This window comes from Zingiber officinale, chromosome 6A, assembly GCF_018446385.1.
Source record: "Zingiber officinale cultivar Zhangliang chromosome 6A, Zo_v1.1, whole genome shotgun sequence".
Lineage (NCBI taxonomy): Eukaryota > Viridiplantae > Streptophyta > Magnoliopsida > Zingiberales > Zingiberaceae > Zingiber > Zingiber officinale.
Genome location: NC_055997.1, coordinates 150,436,952 through 150,458,188, shown reverse-complemented (window position 1 = coordinate 150,458,188; position 21,237 = coordinate 150,436,952). Strand labels below are relative to the sequence as shown.

Genomic DNA, 21,237 nt, shown 5'->3' with positions numbered 1-21,237 from the left:
TCACTGACTCCACATCGGTTCAGAGCGAGCTACCGAGCCCTCTCGACCTAGTTCGGAGAACGAGCCACCGAGCCCTCTCGGACTTATCCGGTCCAGAGAACGAGCTCCCGAGCCCTCTCTGACCTAGTCCGGAGAACGAGCTACCGAGCCCTCTCTGACTTCCACTTCCGGTCCAGAGAACGAGCTACCGAGCCCTCTCTGACCTAGTCCGGAGAACGAGCTATCGAGCCCTCTCCGACTTCCACTTGCCAAGTTCCCATACTTGGACTTCTCCGTGCCAAGTCTCCATACTTGGACTTTCTCCCGTGCCAAGCTCCCTGCTTGGACTTTTCCCGTGCCAAGCTTCCGGCTTGGACTTTTCCGAGTCAGGTCAACTCACCTCGGGTCAACCAGGTCAACCTTGACCAAGGGTTGCACCCACAACCTCCCAAGTTTCTGTTCTTGTCAAACATCAAGATACAACTTGAGTCAGGTCAATTCGAGTCAGGTCAACCAGGTCAACCTTGACCTAAGGTTGCACCAACAATCTCCCATCAAAATACAACTCTTTTATTCTTGTCAAACATCAAAATACAACTCGAGTCAGGTCAACTCGAGTCGGGTCAACCAGGTCAACCTTGACCTAAGGTTGCACCAACACTTGGCACGGAAAAGTCCAAGTATGGAGACTTGGAACGGAAAAGTCCAAGCAGGGAGCTTGGCACGGGAAAAGTCCAAGTATGGAGACTTGGCATGGGAAGTCGGAGAGGGCTTGGTAGCTCGTTCTCCGGACTAGGTCAGAGAGGGCTCGGGAGCTCGTTCTCTGGACCGGACGTGGATGAGAGGCTCAGAGGGCCTGCGTCCCCGCCACCATGGGGCGCAAGCTCGGCATGATCCAGGCCGCCCAGACGAGAGCGCCCGCCAGAATCCAGGTCGAAAGGGCTGAGCTCGCCTCCTGACTAGGTAAGAAAGGGCTCGGTGGCTCGCTCTGGACCGGACGTCGGAGAGGGCTCAGCTCGTTCTCGGACTAGGTCGAGAGGGCCTCGGTGCTCATTCTCGTGACCGGTAGGGTTAGGGCCGAGTTTAAACCGGATCGGTCCCGTGACCGATCCACGATACTACCGATCGGTGCACCGATCGAACCAAGTGGTGGAGTTATCTGATCGGTCTGGAGACCGATCAGGAAGCAACACAAAGGAAAAGGAGAGAAAGGACTGATCGGTCCAGGTACCGATCAGATCCCTCCTGGACCGATCAGGATATGGTCTGATCGGTCCAGGCTTAGCCTGATCGGTCTGTGGACCGATCAGGTGATCGGTCCAAGCATAGCCGTTGAGTCACAACGGCTATCTCCGTCTCCTTCGCAGAACTCTGTCGCCAGGTGAGCAGGTGCAGGTTATAAAGAGGTCGAGGGCTTCTACAGTGGTATTTCTTCTTCTTCTTGGTTCCTTCTGCTCTTACTGAGCTTTGCTGAGCTCATACTTCTTGAAGCTTCGAGTGAGCTTCCTTCGGCTGGTTTAGCTGCTGTTAGGCATCCGTGAAGTTGTTGCTTCATCAACGGACTCCCGTCGACGAGAAGGCAAAGTGTTTTTTACATTCGTATTGCTTTTTGTTTCTTGCCTTCTTTCTTGTACTCCTATCTTGCTGTTGCAAGAGATTGTGGCGAGGTTTCTCCACCCAGAAGGAGTGTTTATTAGCCGATTTTCCGGGGTCTCATCCACCGACGGATTGAGAGGATTCGTCCACCTTACGGACACGCCGAGGAGTAGGAGTTTCATCTCCGAACCTTGTTACATCGCTGTGCTTGAGGTTTGATTTCTCCATTTACGTTTCTGTTGTTATTTTTCCGCTGCGCTAACTTGATTTGTAGAAAGAAACGCGAATTTGGGGTCGGCTATTCACACCCCCCCTCTCTAGCCGCTATCCGAAGGTCCTAACAGTCCTCAATAAGGAAGAGCTTCTACATGGAAAGGAAGAGATGGTCATACTTCTAACTCCAATTGGCACACTTAAAATCAAAATGATGGAAATGAAGGACATGGACATGGAAGAGGTCATGGTGGAAGTCGAAATCAAGGTCATGGGCGAGATAGAAACACTGGATGGATGTATGATAAAAGTAAATATCATTGTCGTATTTGCAAAAAGTATGGTCATCGCTATAATGAATGTTGGTATAACACTAACAATGGAAAAGAACATGTGAATCCTGTTAATAAGGAGGTGGACAATGAAGGACCAGTATTGTTGATGTCATACGATGGGCTAGAATCTATCCAACCTATTACATAGTTCCTAGACACAGGAGCATCAAACCACATGTGTGGGAGAAAGGAGTTGTTCACAAAGTTTTATGAGAGGTCAATTGGCAATATCACCTTTAGAGATCTATCACAAAGGCCAATTAAAGGAAAAGGTGACATTTTGTTTGAATTGCAAAATGAAAAGAAGGTATACATCTTAGATATTTATTATGTTCCTGATATAAAAAATAATCTTTTAAGCATTGGTCAATTATTGGAGAAATGATATGATATACAAATGAAGGACTTAACTCTTAGTATTCTTGATAAAAGTAATAATCTTATTACTCATGTCACAATGACCAAGAACAGAATGTTCCCATTGAACTTAAGCATTAATGAAAAGAATTGCTTCAAGGCCAGCACTATGGATAGTTCCACTCTTTGGCATCTTCGATATGAGCATCTAAACTTTGAAGCATTAAAGCTACTTTCAATAAATAGCATGGTATTTGGATTGCCAAAGATTAAAAGTTTCAACCATCTATGTGAAATATATGTTGTAGGCAAGCAGCAAAGGAAGCCATTAAAAAAGTACAATCAAAGATGAGCATCTTCACAACTTGAGCTTGCGTACTCTGATGTTTGTGGACCTATCAAACCTATCTCTTCTGGTGGAAACAGGTATTTTTTACATTCAATAATGATTATAATGAAAAAACTTGGGTATATATGCTGAAAGAGAAAATGGAAGTTTTCACCAAATTTAAGCAATTTAAAATTTTGGTTGAAAAATAAAGTCGATATCAGATAAAATAGCTGTGAACTGACCGAGGAGGTGAGTACACCTCGTTAAAGTTTTTTGCAAAGAAAATTTTTACCTCAAACACCACAACAAAATGGTATTTCGGAAAGAAAAAAAATTGAACTATTCTAAATATGGTTCAATGTATGTTGAAAGAGAAAAATATTCCAAAAGAATTTTGGGGAGATGTTGTTGCTTGTGCTGTATATTTATTGAACAGGTTTTCCACTAAAAGAATTGGAGACATCACCCCGGAGGAAGCTTGGAGTTTACACAAACCAAAGGTAGATCATCTTCGTATTTTTGGAAGCGTAGCATATACAAAAGTACAAGAAGAGAAGCGAACAAAACTTAAAAATAAAAGGCAGAAGTGTATCCTCTTGGGCTATTGTGAGAATGCTAGCGGGTATAAGCTGTACAATCCCATAACTTAAAAGTTTGTGGTATCAAGAGATGTGGAATTTGATGAAGAACGAGTATCACTACAACAAAAACATTAAAAGACAACGGTTAAAAACCGTTGTCGTAGGCCCTTTAAAACCATTGTAATTGGCAGTGTTGTTAAAAGTGGGAGCTACGACAACGATTTTAAACCGTTGTCTTTGAATGAAAAGACAACAGTTTTGCAACGGTTTTAAACCGTTGTCTTTGAATGAAAAGACAACGGTTTAAAACCGTTGTTGTTTAGAGCATTTTTTATTAACACTGCTAGTTTACAACCGTTTTTGGGGCTACGACAACGGTTTTTAACCGTTGTCTTTGAGGGTGATAGACAACAACAACGGTTTTAGATCATTGTCTTTTAAATTATTATCTTTTAATACCAATATATCATATTTCAATATAAATATATAATAAAGAATCATAATCACAAAAGAAAGAATATTTCTCATATCAATGTCATTCAAAATGTTACTTATACAAGAATTATATTGCAATCACAAAAGAAAAAACATGTCTAATATTCAAATAAAATTTATCCCAATACAAATAAACAAATAAACTTTATTTACAACTAATGAACAATTGTCAAAAGATTAGAAACTTGTGATGGTGGTTCATGCCATGTAGGATTGCAAGTAATTATTGTCAACTCAAGCCCCATCAAAATCTTCAACTTGTAAAATTTCATTGGACTCCTCTTTCTCACTTGCTGATTCTTCCATGTCAACCTTTTCCAACATTCTAGATTTTTGTGAAGCAAAGTATGTGAGCAAAGCACCAAAAAAAAATAGAAGAGAACATATAACATGAAAAGAAGAGAGGTTTCAAGAAGAGAATAATTTGATTCATCATCTAATATGATATTGCCTTACAATATATATGATTAAAAAACATGGAATTGGTGGTGATTATGGCCATGGGTACATTCAACAAATAAACTCATTTTATCCCCTATTGCACTAAATGAAGTATATAAAATAAATAGATCATGAAAGATCCCAGATATTGGAAATGCCCTTGGGTAAGTGAGAAGGAACATTATCCTGTTAAGGTACTTGTTTGCTCGTCTTATAACTCTTATTCTCATAAATTATTGCTAATTTAATAAGCTGATTAGTAGAAAGAAAACCCCAGTATCTAGGTTAAATTAAGCTTAAATTATGATTAAGACACTATAAACCACACAAACAAGCAAATATATAAACAAAATTGCAATTTCAGTTCATTATAGCCCATTTTACGGAATGCGAATGTGTCTGTGCTAAGCAAATAAGATTACCTTTTTTTGGTAAGCAGTCATTTTTTTAACGACAACAAATTAAATAAAATAGTATGAATTGTTGTCAGCAGAAATTACCTGCTAGTGGTAAGTTGCGGCTGATTTGAGAAATTTTCCATAAGCATGAATCACACAGTCACTATAGGGACTAAAAGCAACTCGCCCCTTTTCAACATGTGGTTTGGTAATAGTAGCAAATTATTTTACATATGATTGAGAAAATCTCTTGGCAGCCTGATACAAGGTATGGAAATTTGCATAGCACGGTGTATTAACAAACAAAAAAATAGAACATGTAATGACAAATTGATACAGAGGCATGTCTATATATGCATCCTGGTTGAAATAATACCATGAGTACCTGGAAATAAGGATCTGAAATTTCTTGTACATTGGCTATGTGGCTGGACATGGCACTCTTAGATGTGTTATAAACTTCCACTGCTTTACTTGACACAGTTTGCACATAAGGTTCAGTGCTTGACACAAGAAACATCCATTTCTTCAGAAATTAAAGGAAACGAAATAATTTAGAAACATAATAAATCCTGCATAAAATATCAACTACCTTAAAAGAAAGTCGATAAAGTAGTAAACTGATATATAATCCAAACCAAAGCCAAATGCAAATTAAACCAAATTTATATAATTTGCTTATGGATTGCCAATCAAGCAACACTGAAATATACTGAAAATAGTCATTGGTTGGCCACTTACAGCTTTGGAAGATTCAAAATGTGGTTCCATAAATTGTTGTGCTTGAATCGATTTCTCTGATACCTTGAGAAACGTTTTCACAAAATTGATAAATACAATGCAAGATTAAACTAAAATTGTAAGATAATATGTGACATGCATTCATGGTGATAAAGCAAGAACTGACAAACAAATTCAATAGAAAAAAAATAGTACAGGTGAAAAATTAGCACCTTTTGAGGTAAGACATCTAGTACAGGTTGTCCATGCTCCTTCCAGTGAGTTGTTGCAAGTTCCTGAAAGGCACATATCAAAGACATATTGGAGTCTCTTAACATGTATATGGTATCTCTCTAACACTCCATCTAAATTTCTAAGATAATCACCTTATAGTAATTGGCGTGAGTACCAAGCCAAGGAGGAAACCATGCATCATGAGCCTAAAAACAAGAAACACAAAATTTTGACTCCAGCTCAATTATAACATTTTGTTATTATATAGAATAAATTGACTAAAAAGAAGTTACAAATGTTAAATAACTGAATGCCAAACCCATGCCTTATGTGAGACATGGCAGTGTACCACAGAATGCATACTTGCACAAGTAGTACATCAATGATAAGCCACAAAACCAATAATAAAAAAAATATGTCCAGTTTTTGACACAAGAACCCAAATCAAATTTCATCTGAATAGACTCAAAGCTGACCACTTTTCCATTTAAGTGAATTATCATGCAAAGGTAAATTGGAGAGACAAAAAATAAACAATATAGGATAATATTAACCCCCAGATGAAGTCTTGTCAAGAATTAACATTATTATGAAAGAGGTTTTGCACATATGTTCGCAGGATATCAATCAATCTTCAAACTCAATGAGCTTGTACAAGATCCACTCTTGACATCATATCTAGCAGTAGTTTAACATATTTCAAAATCATATTATCCAGCCCCGACTGAACTTTCAATTAGTCATGCAGGAAGACATCTCCCTCAAGCAAAATATTCTTAACAATATAAGTCATTGTGTCAAATATTCCAATAGAAAGAAAGATGAGATCATGTGCAAATTGTAGGTTAAGAAGCTTGTTGATTGAACTCATCATGTAGCCAGACTAGTAAGCAAAACAAATGCTGAGAATTAACTCTGCTACGATTTACTAAGACTTCTTACTTGTGATAATTCCTTTGACTTAGCTATTGCTTCCAATTGTACTCTTAGAAGCTCCTCCTAAAGAAGGTTCCATGATTTATATAAATATAAGCCTGTGTAACAATGTATTTTCAAGAATAGTTGTTTATAGCACAAACCTCTGCCACCCGAACAGCATGCTCAGTTTTTTGAATTCTACCGTATTGCTCATCGTTTGTCTTTTGAAGCTACAAGGGCCAACGGTGAAAAGTTACAGCCGTGTGATTGGAAATAATACAGCATCACTATATCTGTTGATATGTACAGGAAGCATATAAAGAATCTTTCAGAATATGTAGCAGACAAGAAAAGGACCTTTCACAGTCAATTAAAAATAGAATATGAGAAAGTTGCATTATTTCTATGCCTATTTTCTAAAAACGATGCACAAGTTCATGGTTGTGTCAACCCCACTTAGTGGGAAAAGGCTTGGTTGTTGTTATATGTACAAGTTCATGGCTGTAAGAATATGAGCATAGGGTGCTGCAAAGCCAATAGTCGTTGTGAATTCATGGTGGACACGGTGTATCTTCTCGTACCCCCATTTGCAGTGCATTAGTCGGTGAATCCAGTAGTTGCCATAGTCCTCCACCACGAAGTAAACCAAGAGTTGCAAAGCCACTTCCCACAGTGAGGGAAGGGGAAGCCCATTCCTTATTCCCACAAACTACAAATAACTCTTTTAGTAAAGATAGAACAAAAATCTTCAAGAAAGTGGGTTGAAAGAAAACAATGATGCTTTTATCCGGCTATGTAATTAAAAAGTAGATCAACAGAAAATATTACAAATTGAATAATGCAAAAAAAAAAGTGAGGTACTTGTTATTGAACTAATAAAGAGGTTTTTTCTCCCCAGAAAATAGATCAAACTACAGTGCAACCCTAAGGAATCAAGAAGGGACCTTGATGGTGGGGGTAGGAGGAGAGTTGAAGCGGGCCGACGACAAGGAGGAACACCCGCATGACGCCCTTATAGCACTGGAAGAAGGAGGTCGGCGGGATGCGGATCTTGGGCTGGATCTTGAAAGAGGAGATGGAGGCAGGGAAGCCGAGTTCGATGAGGGCGAGCGGGAGCGGCGCGAGGGAGAAAATGACGAAGAGGAAGATGATGTTGTGGTAAAATAGGAGGTAGTCGGGCATCCGTGCGGTGTAGCGGAACCAGATGTCCTCGGCGAAGGTCAGACTCCGCCCCAGCGCCGCCTACACCTCCCCAGGGTCGCGTACGTCAACATCGCCGGCAGCGCAATAAGCGATCAGAACGAGAGCGACGATACCGTCGGCAATGGGGATGTGGATCCGAATCGTCGGAAAAGGCTGACGCGTCTAGTGCTCCGCCACTGGTGGCACCACGATGGCCGTAGTGGAGGAGCAGAGAAAGGCGGAGAGAGAGGGAGGGGACAAATGTGATCGCTCTTCCCGGCTAATGCTGCTCCTACGCAGCTCCAGTGAGCGAGAGATTGTGAGAAAAGAGGAACGAAAATGCTTAGGGATAGAGAAGGTAAGGGGGGAATGCGGCGGCAAAAAAATTTCGGGGAGAGGGAAAGAAAAAAAGCGGCGGTAAAAAATGGCGAAAGGGAAAAACGGCGAAGGGGAAAAAACGGCGAAGGAAAAAAAACACCGGTATTCAACATCACTTAATAGACAACAGTTTTCAAAAACCGTTGTCGTAACTCCAAAAAAGCGCACATAGACAACAGTTTTCAAAAACTGTTGTCGTAGCCTTTAAAAACCGTTGTCGTAGCCCAAAAAAAACATAAATAGACAACAATTTTTAAAAACAGTTGTCGTAGGCCAAAAAAACTGCTAAAAGACAACGGTTTTTGTTAAAGCCATTGTTAAAAGTCAAAATAACAACGATTTGGCATAAAACCGTTGTCATTTCAGTGTTGTTGAATGAGGATTTTGTTGTAGTGTATGGAATTGGAACAACAACAACAATAATAACGACATAAAGCAAATCACATTTGAAGAAAGTTATGAAGAGAAGAAAGACAAGCAAGGAGAGAGTGAAGAAGTATCATCACCACCAACAAGTTGATACTCAGTCAGAAAGTAACGATCCAAATAGTCTAATTGTGAAAAAGATGAAGAGTATCTAACATATATATGACTCCAGTAGAGCAATTGATGCTGAATTTATTCTTAATAATTTGTGTTGGTACCCCAAGGTTATTTTGATGTGATCAAATAAGTTAGGTTAGGTCCTATTGTGTTTAATCCTGTGTCTAAGTGTGCAGGAACTTAGAAACACAGGATGTCGAGCAAAAAACACAGCTAGCGAGAAGCGCGACACAGGAGAGAGCCGACGGGTTTGGTGCATCTTAGGGATGAGGTGCTGCGGAATAGTACGCGGCGGACGAGAACAAGGCGCACGACATTTCTGAGGGACGAGAAGCCAGGAGCGGAAGTTTGCTCGAGAAGGCCGGAAGATGGGTTCGGGTGAGCCCTATTCCGGATGGCTGAGATCACCCAAGCAAGAGGAACAGGAGTGGAAGACCCAGACTGAGGCGAGCGAAACCGGAGTGGAAGGTCAGGACTGGAAAAAGTCAACTTGGTTGACTTTCCTGGTTCAGGCGCCCGGAATAAAATTTTATCCAGATCACGTTTGATCGTGATCCATTACGATGGGGATAATGTTTTATCCCCCTCTAGGCGCCTAGAATTCTTCCAAGCACCCCCGAGCAGGGCTATATAAGCAGCCTTGCTCCCAAAGCTAAAAAATAATAAGAAATTATGAAACAACACTTGTACACATCCACTGTTCTATTTTATCTTTCTATTTCTACGCTTCCATTGCTGTAAAGAGGCTTCTCCACCTGAAGGAGAATTTTAGTGCGCTTTGACTTTCTTGGATTAACAACCTCCCCGGTTGTAACCAAGTAAATCTGTGAACCTTGTCTTTTTAGTTTATCTCTTATTTTGTTTATGCAAGTATTTAGTTTAATTAAGTTATAAGTCCGAAGAAGATTTGTTTTGCTTGATTTGTGCAGGGGGGCTATTCACCTCCCCTCTAGCCGGCCTCCGAGGGTCCTAACAAGTGGTATCAGAGCAAGGACGCTTCAGGAGGACTAACCGCTGAATGAAGCACATGAGATGGTCGGACCGAGCATCTATCCACCGAAGTTCGAGGGGGAATTCGCGAGCTGAAAAAAGAAAATGGATGTATTTTTTAAAACCGATTTTGAATCGCTTTTAATAATGAAATTTGATTTTGTAGCACCCGAAGGTAAGGAAGAATACCAGTGGATGAAGAAGGAGTAGGTCGACTTCATGGCAAACGGCAAAGCAGAGTTCCATCTGCTGAGCGTCTTATTGCCACAAGAAGTCAACCGGATCGACGCCTACGACTCAGCAAAGGAGCTTTGGGAGAAGTTCCTTGAGCTACACGAAGGGACGCCCGAAGCCAAGCTCGCGAGATGGGATTTGCTAAGGAATCAGTTAAGGAATATAAACTGGAAGTAGAAGAAACCGTTGCACATCTTCATTCAAGAATAAAGGAACTAATCATCGGACTCACAAATCTAAAAAAGATAAGCAATCGGGATTCGCTAACGCACTTAATGCATTTCCTAGAACTACCAAGTGAACATCATTAGTAGATGCTTACTATATATCTAAAGATTTAGAATCTGTTACCTTAGAAGAAATATTTTCAACATTTGAAGTCCATGAAACGATATGTACAGATATGAAGAAGGAGCCGAAGCACAACATTGCCCTTAAGGCAAAGATGGATGAACAGGATTCAGAATCTTCTCTCGACGACGACGAAATGGTAATGATGGTAAGACAATTTAAAAAATTATTTAAATCTAGAAAAACTAACCATCTGCAGGGTAGAAACAAAAGAACAATTAGATGCTACCACTGCAATGAAAAAAAGCACGTTAAAGACAACTGTCCTAAATTGAAGAACAAGGGCAAGGGTAAGAACAAGAAGCCTGTCCAAATGAACAAGCATAAAACCAGAAGACGACGTGGGACGAAACATCGTCCGAATCAGAGATTGAGGTTTTCTCCGGACTTGCGTTAATGGCAAGTCATCAAGACGACGAAAACGAAGCAAGCTCGTCCAAAATGAGCATCGAGAGCATCAATGAAGGGGGAGCGACATTCGAAGAAAGCAACAATTCAGGGGGAGCTACGGATAACGAGATCGACAAGGTAAGTCAGGTACAATCTCTTCCTCCCGATAAGTTATTTAAATTTGTTAAGTTATTATCTAAAGACTATTGCAAATTAGAAAAAGAAAATAAAGAATTAAAATTAATTCTAGCCAAATCTTGCTTATTAGAATATTTTGAAAAATTAAAATTGGAAAATGATAAACTGAAGACAAGTAGAAAACTTAAAAAATCATACATGTTTAACCGTTCAAACTCAAAATTTTAAAAGACTAAGCTGGTATCTTAGATTTCATAGGGGTCAAATTAGAAAAATTTCCAAAAGTTATGTGCCCTCAAAATTTCTGATTAATTCTGTAGGAAGGAACCTATATTGAGTTCCAAAAATTTATATAAATTAAAAGGTTTAATCGGACTTAGGGCTTTCAGAGAGTAGATTAAATGTTTGATTTCCTTAAGAGACTTTGTCTAGAAAGTGGTTGTTGCTTCAACAACCAAGAAAACCTAGTGTCTCACCACAGCCTGGAAGTCAATTAATAAAATAAAATATTTAATTGACTAACTGACAAAGTATTTAATTAAAATTAATGCTTTAAAATAATTACTAAATTATTTTTTTACTTAATTTTTTTTTACAAAAATTAAAATTTTCTAAAATTATTGCAAATTTGTTTAAGTGCTATCAAAATTATTTTCAAAGTTTTTTAAAAAAAATTGTTGGAAAATTAGAGTTTTTTTTAAATACCCTTAGATTTCTTTTGGTACCACATTTTTTATGTGATCAAAGGAGGAGAAGGGAAGATTAAGTCTAGGGGGAGGTAGTTTAAATTGTCTTAAATTTTTGCACTTTAAATTACAAATTTATTTCTTTTACTTTATGTTAGTTTATCTTAACTTAACTTGGGTTGCTCACATCAAAAGGGGAAGATTGTTGGTACCCCAAGGTTATTTTGATGTGATCAAATAAGTTAGGTTAGGTCCTGTTGTGTTTAATCATGTGTCTAAGTGTCTAGGAACTTAAGAGCACAGGATGCCGAACAAAAGACGCAGCTAGCGAGAAGGACGACACGGGAGAAAGCCAACGGGCTCGGTGCGTCTGAGAGATGAGGTGCTGCAGAAGAGTACGCGGGTGGACGAGAATGAGGCGCGCGGAGTTTCCGAGAGATGAGAAGCCAAGAGCAGAAGCTTGCTCGAGCAGGCCGAAAGTTGGGTTCGGGTGAACCCTATTCTAGATGGTCGAGATCACCCGAGCAAGAGGAACCAGAGCGGAAGGCCCGGACTCAGTCCGGGCGCCCGAAATAGGATTTTATCCGGATCACGTTTGATCGCGATCCGTTGCGAAGGGGATAAAATTTTATCCCCCTCCAAGCGCCTGGAACCCTTCCAAGCGCCTCGAGTAGGGCTATATAAGAAACCTTGCTCCCAAAGCTAAAAAATAACAAGAAATTGTGAAACAACACTTGTACACATCCACTGTTTTATTTTAATTTTCTATTTCTGTGCTTCCATTGCTGTAAAGAGACTTCACCGCCTGAAGGAGAATTTTAGTACGCTTTAATTTTCTTGGATTAACAACCTCACCGGTTGTAACCAAGTAAATCTTTGTGCCTCGTCTTTTTAGTTTATCTCTTATTTTATTTATGCAAATGTTTAGTTTAATTTAATTATAAATATGAAGAAAGTTTGTTTTACTTGATTTGTACCAGGGCTATTCACCCTAGCAAGGTGGAGAAAAGATGTAGATTGATTTTTATTAGTCGCCGATTACATTGTGGAATTTATCGCCTCTCAACAAACTACTAACGATGACAAATGCATTGAGGCAATTAATTAATCATGGAATCATAATTGATCTATCGATTAGTTCCTCGCTAATCTTCTTGCTAACCATTGAGACTTAATTTCAGACATGCATGCATGTCGTTACGTTCATAGATAATGGTCACTCAACAACGAAAAGATTTTTGCATGAGCATTCTGGCCCTTCGGAAGCTCACGTCATGCTCATCGTAAAAGAATTAATGATTTTCCATATAGGCCGCGTTAATTTAATTTGGATTAATATGATACTTGGTCTCGATCGATCGTTTGGTCTTATAATAATCCACGGCTGCTTGGACAATTTCAAGGGTCTATGTCCTAGTGGCAAGATCGAATACAACTAGCCAAAGTGCCTCTCTCTCCTAGTGGCAAGCATGGAGACATATGTTGGAGAAGTTTGAGTCCTCTTAGTAACATATTAATGTTGCTTGCGGTGTCGTGTCTGAACCCTCTTATCAATAGCGTGGTATTGTGTCTCTCCAAAAATCCTTTCGGAAGTTTCTGGAATATGGAGCCGCTCTACGGTGGAGGAATTAAGTTGCTCAGCTTCTAAAAATATTAACCATAAGAATGTTTACTATTTGGAGAAGTTGGTGTTTTGGGACCCTCAGCATCGTGTAATAAGTTTTGGCAGCTTCAACAATCAACATTGATCCACCAACAACAAGATCAAGCAGTGAGTTATATATAATTTCGAGTATTAAAAAGAAAATTAAATGTAATTGAAAGACTTATAGCTAAATGTATCAAGTTATATACTACAAATTGTATCTGGTTTGGAGAGGACAAGGTTGAGCTATGAAGGAGACATGGTCGCAGCCTGCGGCAATCACCAGCTTGCTCTGCCACTCGTCGGGAGGGGAAGCAGCAGGCACGCGAGGCGGCGCCACCGATCGCCTCCACCGCTGCTGCTGGTAGAACTGTTGCATGGCCTGTATGCTTCGGACCTGCATCTCAATCTCTTCGATGTCATCCTCCGTCGTCGTCGTGTGGCTTTGCTGCCTCTGCAAACACGCAGTGACGACGTAAAGCAGAATCCTGAGGCCGAGGAGGATGCCGACTATCGTCAGGGCCAACAAGAAGTAGCTTCCGGCAGTCCGGTGGCTGTGCTTACAGGCAAGGAAACCAACGCAGGCCATGGTTGCGATCTGATCGATGGGCAATTGTTGAACCTATAAGCTGTCGCAATTAATGGATGATCGATCGATCGATCGCGTATATTCCTTGCTTGGGTGGAGCTTAGAAAGTGAGGTCTGCGCCTATGCTTTCCTTCGACGGGGAGGGAGTAATTAGTTGGCTTAATTTAACTGCATGCTAAGGGAAATAAAGTATATATCACACATACATATATATATATATATATATATATATATATATATATATATATATATATATATATATATATATATATATATATATATATATATATATATATAATAATCCCAGACTAATAAAATCCTAAGATATGACATTAGTTGAGGATGGTGTTGAATTGTAATTCAAACTATTCCCTTCCCTTTAATTTTTAGTCCCACATTGTCAAGCTAAGAACTTTGGAAGGCCTTATATATGGAACCCTTCCATCCTTGCTTAGCAATGATAAGGGGGCCTACACGCATGCGCGGGCCAAGCCCAAATCGAATGGATTTGGGGGGTTCGAGCCGGAAATCCGTGAACCGGGCTTCGCGTACGCGATGGTCGCGGGCAGGGGGGGTACAAATCCCCAGCTCGTGGGTTTTGTTGCCTGATTCCGGTTCGGTTCTTTTCCGCTCCGCGTGAGGAATCAAAACAGCGCGACGCACTGTTTCTGTCCGCGTGAACGAAGAGACGCGATTCTGTTCGCGTGAAGGAGCAAAGCGACGTACACTTTGGTGCGTGCGCTGTTTCGAAGTGTATAAATACACTTCCTCCGTTCCTTCTGAAATCACACCGAAGCAAAGCATTTCTTCTGCCTTCTGCTTCTTCTTCTCTCCCCTTGTTCCGAAGTTCTGAGGCTTGGGTTGCGATTTGAGGTTGAGTCCGAGTGCGGTGCTCGTTTTGGAGTGCACCTACGAGCGACGCGAGCGGTTGTCGGATCTTGGGAGGATTTTGCCGGAGAGCCTCTGCACCGTGGGCGACGATCAATTCTCTAAAGACAGTCGGCACGTCCGACGCTTCGACCGGAGATACACAATTTCTTAACCCTTTGCTGTTATTAAAGTTTATTGCATGCTCGTCGTATATTAGTGCAATTAAATATTACTGTTTTAGCATAATTAGTTCTATTACAGTTATTACAATTTTAGAGAATTGATTGTGGATCAACATGTGGGCGTTGCGATACGGGCGGCCCGGTCTGATTTGCTGGTTTGGTTCAGACTGATGACGTTGGTAACAACGGATGAAATTTTGGCTTACTACGCTAGGGCTATTCTCCGTTATAGAAACAGATCCTCCTTCACCTAATGACGAGGAACTTGCCTATAGTGCTGCCTTACAGAGGTTTAAGCAAAGGGATTATCTCTGTCATGGGAGGATCCTGTCTGCCCTCTCATACGCACTATTTGATGTGTATTGTTCAACGACTTCGGCTAAAGAACTATGGAAATCTTTGGATAAAAAATATAATTCTGAAGATTCTGGTTTAGAAAAGTACACTGTAGCAAAATTCCTAAACTTCAAAATGGTTGAAGGCAAATCTGTGGTTGAGCAGACACATGAATTCCAAGTTCAAATTCATGGTCTTGCTGAAGGAGATATGTCATTACCCGAAAAATTTCAGGTCTTATCTATCATCGAAAAATTACCTCCGAGTTGGGAAGATTTTGGCATGACTCTTAAACATAGAAGAGATAAAATCTCTCTAGAAGATTTGATGATTGCCTTAAATATCGAAGAAGAACATCGGAAGCAACATAAAGATGATGATAAAAGAATGCCCATGGATTTTATTCCAAAGGCAAACGTAGTAGTCTCATCCGACAAGAAAAAATTCAAAAATCAGAAAATGAAGAACAAGATGAAACCCAACCCAAAGGTTCAAAAGAAAACTGGAACTAAACCTAAGCCTTCTTGGGCATGTGGACAGGTTGGACATTATGCCAAATTCCGCCCTAAGCGAAAGGACAAGAACCAAAGCAATACGTCCATCACCAAGGCACAAGTAAATGTCGTGACTGCTAATGACGACACCAGCGATAGGTTTGTTACCTTCAAACCTGAACTAAACTTGATCTATCAACCCAATGAATGGTTAGTTGATACAGGTGCTAATGTACACTGTTGTGCTGATCGCTCTGCCTTCCTTACTTATCAGGTAATTGAAGGCACTTCCGTAACCATGGGGAACCATTCTGCAGCCAGTGTGTTTGGGATAGGACAAGTTGACCTGAGGTTCACCTCTGGAAAAGTCCTGTCACTGCATGAGGTGCATCATGTTCCAGCGGTTCGTCGGAATTTGATTAGCGGATCAAAGTTAGTTCGTGCTGGTTATGAGTTGAACTTCAAATGTAATAAAGTTGTAATATTACATTTAGGAACCTTTATTGGAAAAGGTTACCTTAATGAAGGTTTATTTAAACTCAATGTAGAAAATGCTATTTTAAATAAAACTTCTAATATTGGTTGTTCATATAACATTGAGTCTTATGATATGTGGCATGACAGATTAGGACATGTCAATTTTAATACCGTAAAAAGGATGATGAATCTTGACATGATCCCTAAGCATGCTATAAATGATAAGAAAAAATATGAAATTTGTGTGTAATTTAAACAACCTCGTAAACCCTTCAAATCAGTTGATAGAAATTCTGATATTTTAGAATTGATTCATACTGACTGTTGTGAGTTTAACGGTGTAATAACGAGAGACCATAAAAGGTATTTCATTACCTTCATTGATGACCACTCTCGTTATTGTTATGTTTATTTGCTAAAAACCAAGGATGAAGCTTTAGATAAATTTGTGATTTTTAAATCTGAAGCTGAGAATCAAACCGATAAAACTATTAAGAGGTTAAGGTCGGATAGGGGTGGAGAATTTACCTCGAACCTGTTTCAAAAATTTTGTCAAGATACAGGTATAATCCATGAGGTAACTGCTCCATATAGTCCTCAATCCAACGGTATAGCAGAACGAAAAAATCGAACCCTTGAAGATATGATTAATTCCATGTTAGGTAGTTCTGGGTTACCCAACTTTATGTGGGGGGAGGCTCTATACACTGCATGCCATGTGCTAAATAGAGTCCCAATGAAGTCAAGGGATAAAACCCCATATGAGCTTTGGAAAGGTAGAAGGACAAGTTTGAAATACCTTAAAGTGTGGGGGTGCCTGGCAAAGGTACTAGTACCTGAACACAGAAGGAAAAAACTTGGTCAAAAGATCGTAGATGGTTTTTTTGTGGGTTATGCTAAAAAGAGTATGGGATATAGGTTTCTGGTTAGTTAATCTGATATTTCTGGACTAGATGCAAATACTATTGTAGCACTTCGCGATGCTACATTTTTTGAGGATATATTTCCTATGAAGACGAGAACACCTCAATCTAGTATTCCTACTAGAAATGAGCCTTCTTCTGTAGAGGTCCCATTATCCGTAGTGGGTACACCTTCCTCGAGTCACTCTAGACTACATGAATCTAGTGAGTGTACAGAACCGAGAAGGAGCAAGAGGCAACATGTGTCTACGGATTTAGGCCAGGACTTTATCACCTATAATATAGAAGGTGACCCTGTGACATATAGAGATGCTATGGCTTCTCCTGAAGCTAAGCACTGGAAAGAGGCCATTAAAAGTGAAATGGACTCTATTATCTCTAATGCCACTTGGGAGTTGGTAGATTTACCTCCTGGGTGTACCACTATAGGATGTAAATGGGTGTTTAAGAGAAAACTAAAGCCTGATGGGTCAGTAGATAAATTCAAAGCCCGCCTAGTTGCTAAGGGATTCAAACAAAAAGAAGGGATTGACTATTTTGATACTTATTCTCCTGTTACTAGAATTACTACAATCCGAGTGTTAATTGCATTAGCATCCATATATCATCTTGAGGTCCATCAAATGGATGTCAAAACGGCATTCCTAAATGGAGATCTAGAAGAAGAGATATATATGGATCAGCCTGAGGGATATGTAGTCTCTGGAAATGAGAATAAAGTCTGTAGGTTAGTCAAATCTCTTTATGGTTTGAAGCAAGCCCCAAACCAGTGGTACGAAAAATTTGATAGAGCTATGCTATCGTTTGGCTTTGAAGTAAATGACTCTGATAAATGTGTGTATGCTAAAATGAAAGGTGATAATTGTATTATCCTATGTTTATATGTAGATGATATTCTACTATTTGGAACTAATCTTTCAATTATTAATGAGACTAAGGCCCTCTTAAGTGGTAAGTTTGATATGAAGGATATGGGTTGTGCTGATATGATTTTAGGGCTGAAGTTGACTCGATCAACTGATGGAATAGCAATTTCTCAATCACTCTATGTTGAGAGAGTATTAGAGAAATATGGCTATAGCCAAGTTAAATCTGTTGTCACACCATATGACCCTTCAAAAACTCTCCACAAGAATAATAGTGGTGTGGCAGTGTCTCAATTAAGATACTCACAAATAATAGGTAGTTTAATGTATTTAGCTAATTGTTCTAGACCTGATATTTCTTTTGCTATATCGAAATTGAGCAGGTTTACCAGCTGTCCAGACAGAACGCATTGGGATGCATTAGATAGAGTACTCAGATATCTGAAAGGCACTATATCCTTGGGCTTGTGGTATGGGAGATTCCCTGCAGTCCTGGAGGGATATAGTGATGCCAGTTGAATAGCTGACGCTGCTGAGTGTAAAGGCGTTACTGGTTATGTCTTTACACTTGGAGGCGGTACAGTTGCTTGGAGGTCTGTTAAACAGACGATTATAACCCGGTCTACATCTGAGGCAGAATTGTGTGCTTTGGATACCACAGTAACTGAAGCTGATTGGCTTAAGGGTCTTCTTTCTAAAATTCCCTTGATGATGAAGCCAATACCTTCTATTTCAGTACACTGTGACAATCAAACAACAATAGCTCAGATTAGAAGCTCCAAGTATAACCAGAAACAGAAGAGACATGTACGAATAAGATTAAAGTCTATTCGTGAGCTAGTGTCTCTTGGAGTGGTGTCATTGGACTTTGTAAGTTCAAAAGACAATATTGCTGACCCACTCACTAAAGGACTTGATTCTGAGAAAATCAAGAGATCCAGTAAGGGAATGGGACTGAGGCCTGTCCTGGTTTCATCTATAGCAGCAACCCAACCTATCTGATTGGAGATCCCAAAAAGTAGGTTCAATGTGGTACAAACAAGCTATAAGGGTGAAACGTAAGCATCAAATTAATTGAGATATAATCTCATAGTCTCTTCCCTGGATAGATGCTTGACTGCTAGTAAGGATGAGCTTAAGAGCTCTTAATGAGTTCAAGGTCTTAATGACAGGATACTTGCAGTACATCCTTGGAGAACTCACCTATGTAAGTGTAACTGTGAGGCCGCAGTGTGGGGGGTCTAGGCAACTCTCCTTAGCACTTATGAAACAAGATTCGGTGGCATGGCCGTAATGCACCAACCCAGAAGGATTCAACCGTCGCCAGTGATGAGTTGTTACCAATTGATCTTCACATATAAAAGGTTTAAGATCAAGACTCTGTTCTCTTCAAACCTATGTGAATAAGATTGGTATACTTAGGTGAAAATTCAAACCGGAAGGTATTTTCACTGAAAGCTCATTGCAACCAAGCCTCAGAACATATCTTTCTTTTCTTCTAAAATAATTTGAATTAGTGGGGGATTGTTGAATTGTAATTCAAACTATTCCCTTCCCTTTAGTTTTTAGTCCCACATTGCCAAGCTAAGAACTTTGGAAGGCCTTATATATGGAACCCTTCCATCCTTGCTTAGCAATGATAAGGGGGCCTACACGCATGCGCGGGCCAAGCCCAAATCGAATGGATTTGGGGGGTTCGAGCCGGAAATCCATAAACCGGGCGTCACGTACGCGATTATCGCGCGCAGGGGGGGTGCAAATCCCCAGCTCGTGGGCCTCTCGCTTACGGGCGGCCCGGTCTGTTTTTGCCAGTCCGGTTTGGTTCACTCCATTGGGTTTTGTTGCCTGATTCCGGTTCGGTTCTTTTCCGCTCCGCGTGAGGAATCAAAACAGCGCGACGCACTGTTTCTGTCCGCGTGAACGAAGAGACGCGATTCTGTTCGCGTGAAGGAGCAAAGCGACGTACACTTTGGTGCGTGCGCTGTTTCGAAGTGTATAAATACACTTCCTCCGTTCCTTCTGAAAACACACCGAAGCAAAGCATTTCTTCTGCCTTCTGCTTCTTCTTCTCTCCCCTTGTTCCGAAGTTCTGAGGCTTGGGTTGCGATTTGAGGTTGAGTCCGAGTGCGGTGCTCGTTTTGGAGTGCACCTACGAGCGACGCGAGCGGTTGTCGGATCTTGGGAGGATTTTGCCGGAGAGCCTTTGCACCGTGGGCGGCAATCAATTCTCTAAAGACAGTCGGCACGTCCGACGCTTCGACCGGAGATACACAATTTCTTAACCCTTTGCTGTTATTAAAGTTTATTGCATGCTCGTCGTTTATTAGTGCAATTAAATATTACTGTTTTAGCATAATTAGTTCTATTACAGTTATTACACATGGACCTCCGATGAGACTAGCCTGTAAACACAAAAGCGTTAATGCCAAGTCAGGGAGTGATTCCCCGGCGATAGCCCTCCGACCAAAGCAGCATGCGAGCAAAGAAATGAAAGTGACAGCATAACTGTAGTTACAGTAGAATGAACATATCTTCGTCAAAACTTGGGGTCCTTTATATAGAGCTCCCAGAGGTACCCGTGCATGCTCCTCGAGACGTGCACGCATCTCAAAGCTTTCTCTGATAGGACGTGTCAAAAAAGTATACCTGACACCATACCTCGACAGCCCGAGTATATCCTGACAAGACAGTGGAAGCTTCCGTCGTACGATTCTCTATCTGATCATGCCGCCAACCATGCTGTCTGTTTGCGGCATGAGTCTCGAGGAGGATACCAGTCGATCCTGCCTTTGTCTGTTAGTGGGTCGAGCGGGTGGGTCGCTTGGCCAACTTTTGTCTGCTAGTGGGCCGAGCGGATGATCGCTTAGTTAATTCTGTTGTCTGGGCCGAGCGGGGAGGCCGCTCGGCTATTTCCATTGTCTAAGTTTCGCTGGCCGTGATCTGATTCTGTGGTCAATCCGAATGTCCGCCCGGCACATGCCCAGTCACTCAACACATGACTTGTCGGTCGGCGCCTGCTCTGGTGATAGTCTTCGAACGTCGGAAGCTTGATGCGAGACCGAGCTGTAATAACATCGGACCGGTCATTCCTTAGTCCGACCGGTTGATGGGGCCGCCCGATCAAATGCTAGCCTGGAGGCATTAACCGCCTTGACTTTAACTTTTCACGTGATATTGACCTCCTGTGAGGCGGGACCCAACCTTGTCATCAGATCATATAATTAATTAAACGACACAAAAACAACAAGGATGAGTAGTTGGAGATCAAAGTAAAATAATAGGGGTAAGTAAAATTTGATTTGTTCAGTTTTATAAGTAAAAATTGGTGGAAATTATTAGTTTGGTTGGTTTTAATTTAATGCTAA

The 21,237-nt window shown here is 40.7% G+C and overlaps 1 long non-coding RNA gene across 1 annotated transcript; it reads right to left on the bottom strand.

Annotated features, from left to right (window-relative positions):
- Positions 1-5,118: 5,118 nt before the first annotated feature.
- On the bottom strand, positions 5,119-5,872 carry LOC121994569. Its single transcript, XR_006115782.1, has 4 exons — positions 5,833-5,872; positions 5,680-5,742; positions 5,468-5,530; positions 5,119-5,252 (listed from the first exon to the last, which is right to left on the bottom strand). It is a non-coding gene; the product is annotated as an uncharacterized LOC121994569 (long non-coding RNA).
- Between the last annotated feature and the right edge of the window lie 15,365 nt (positions 5,873-21,237).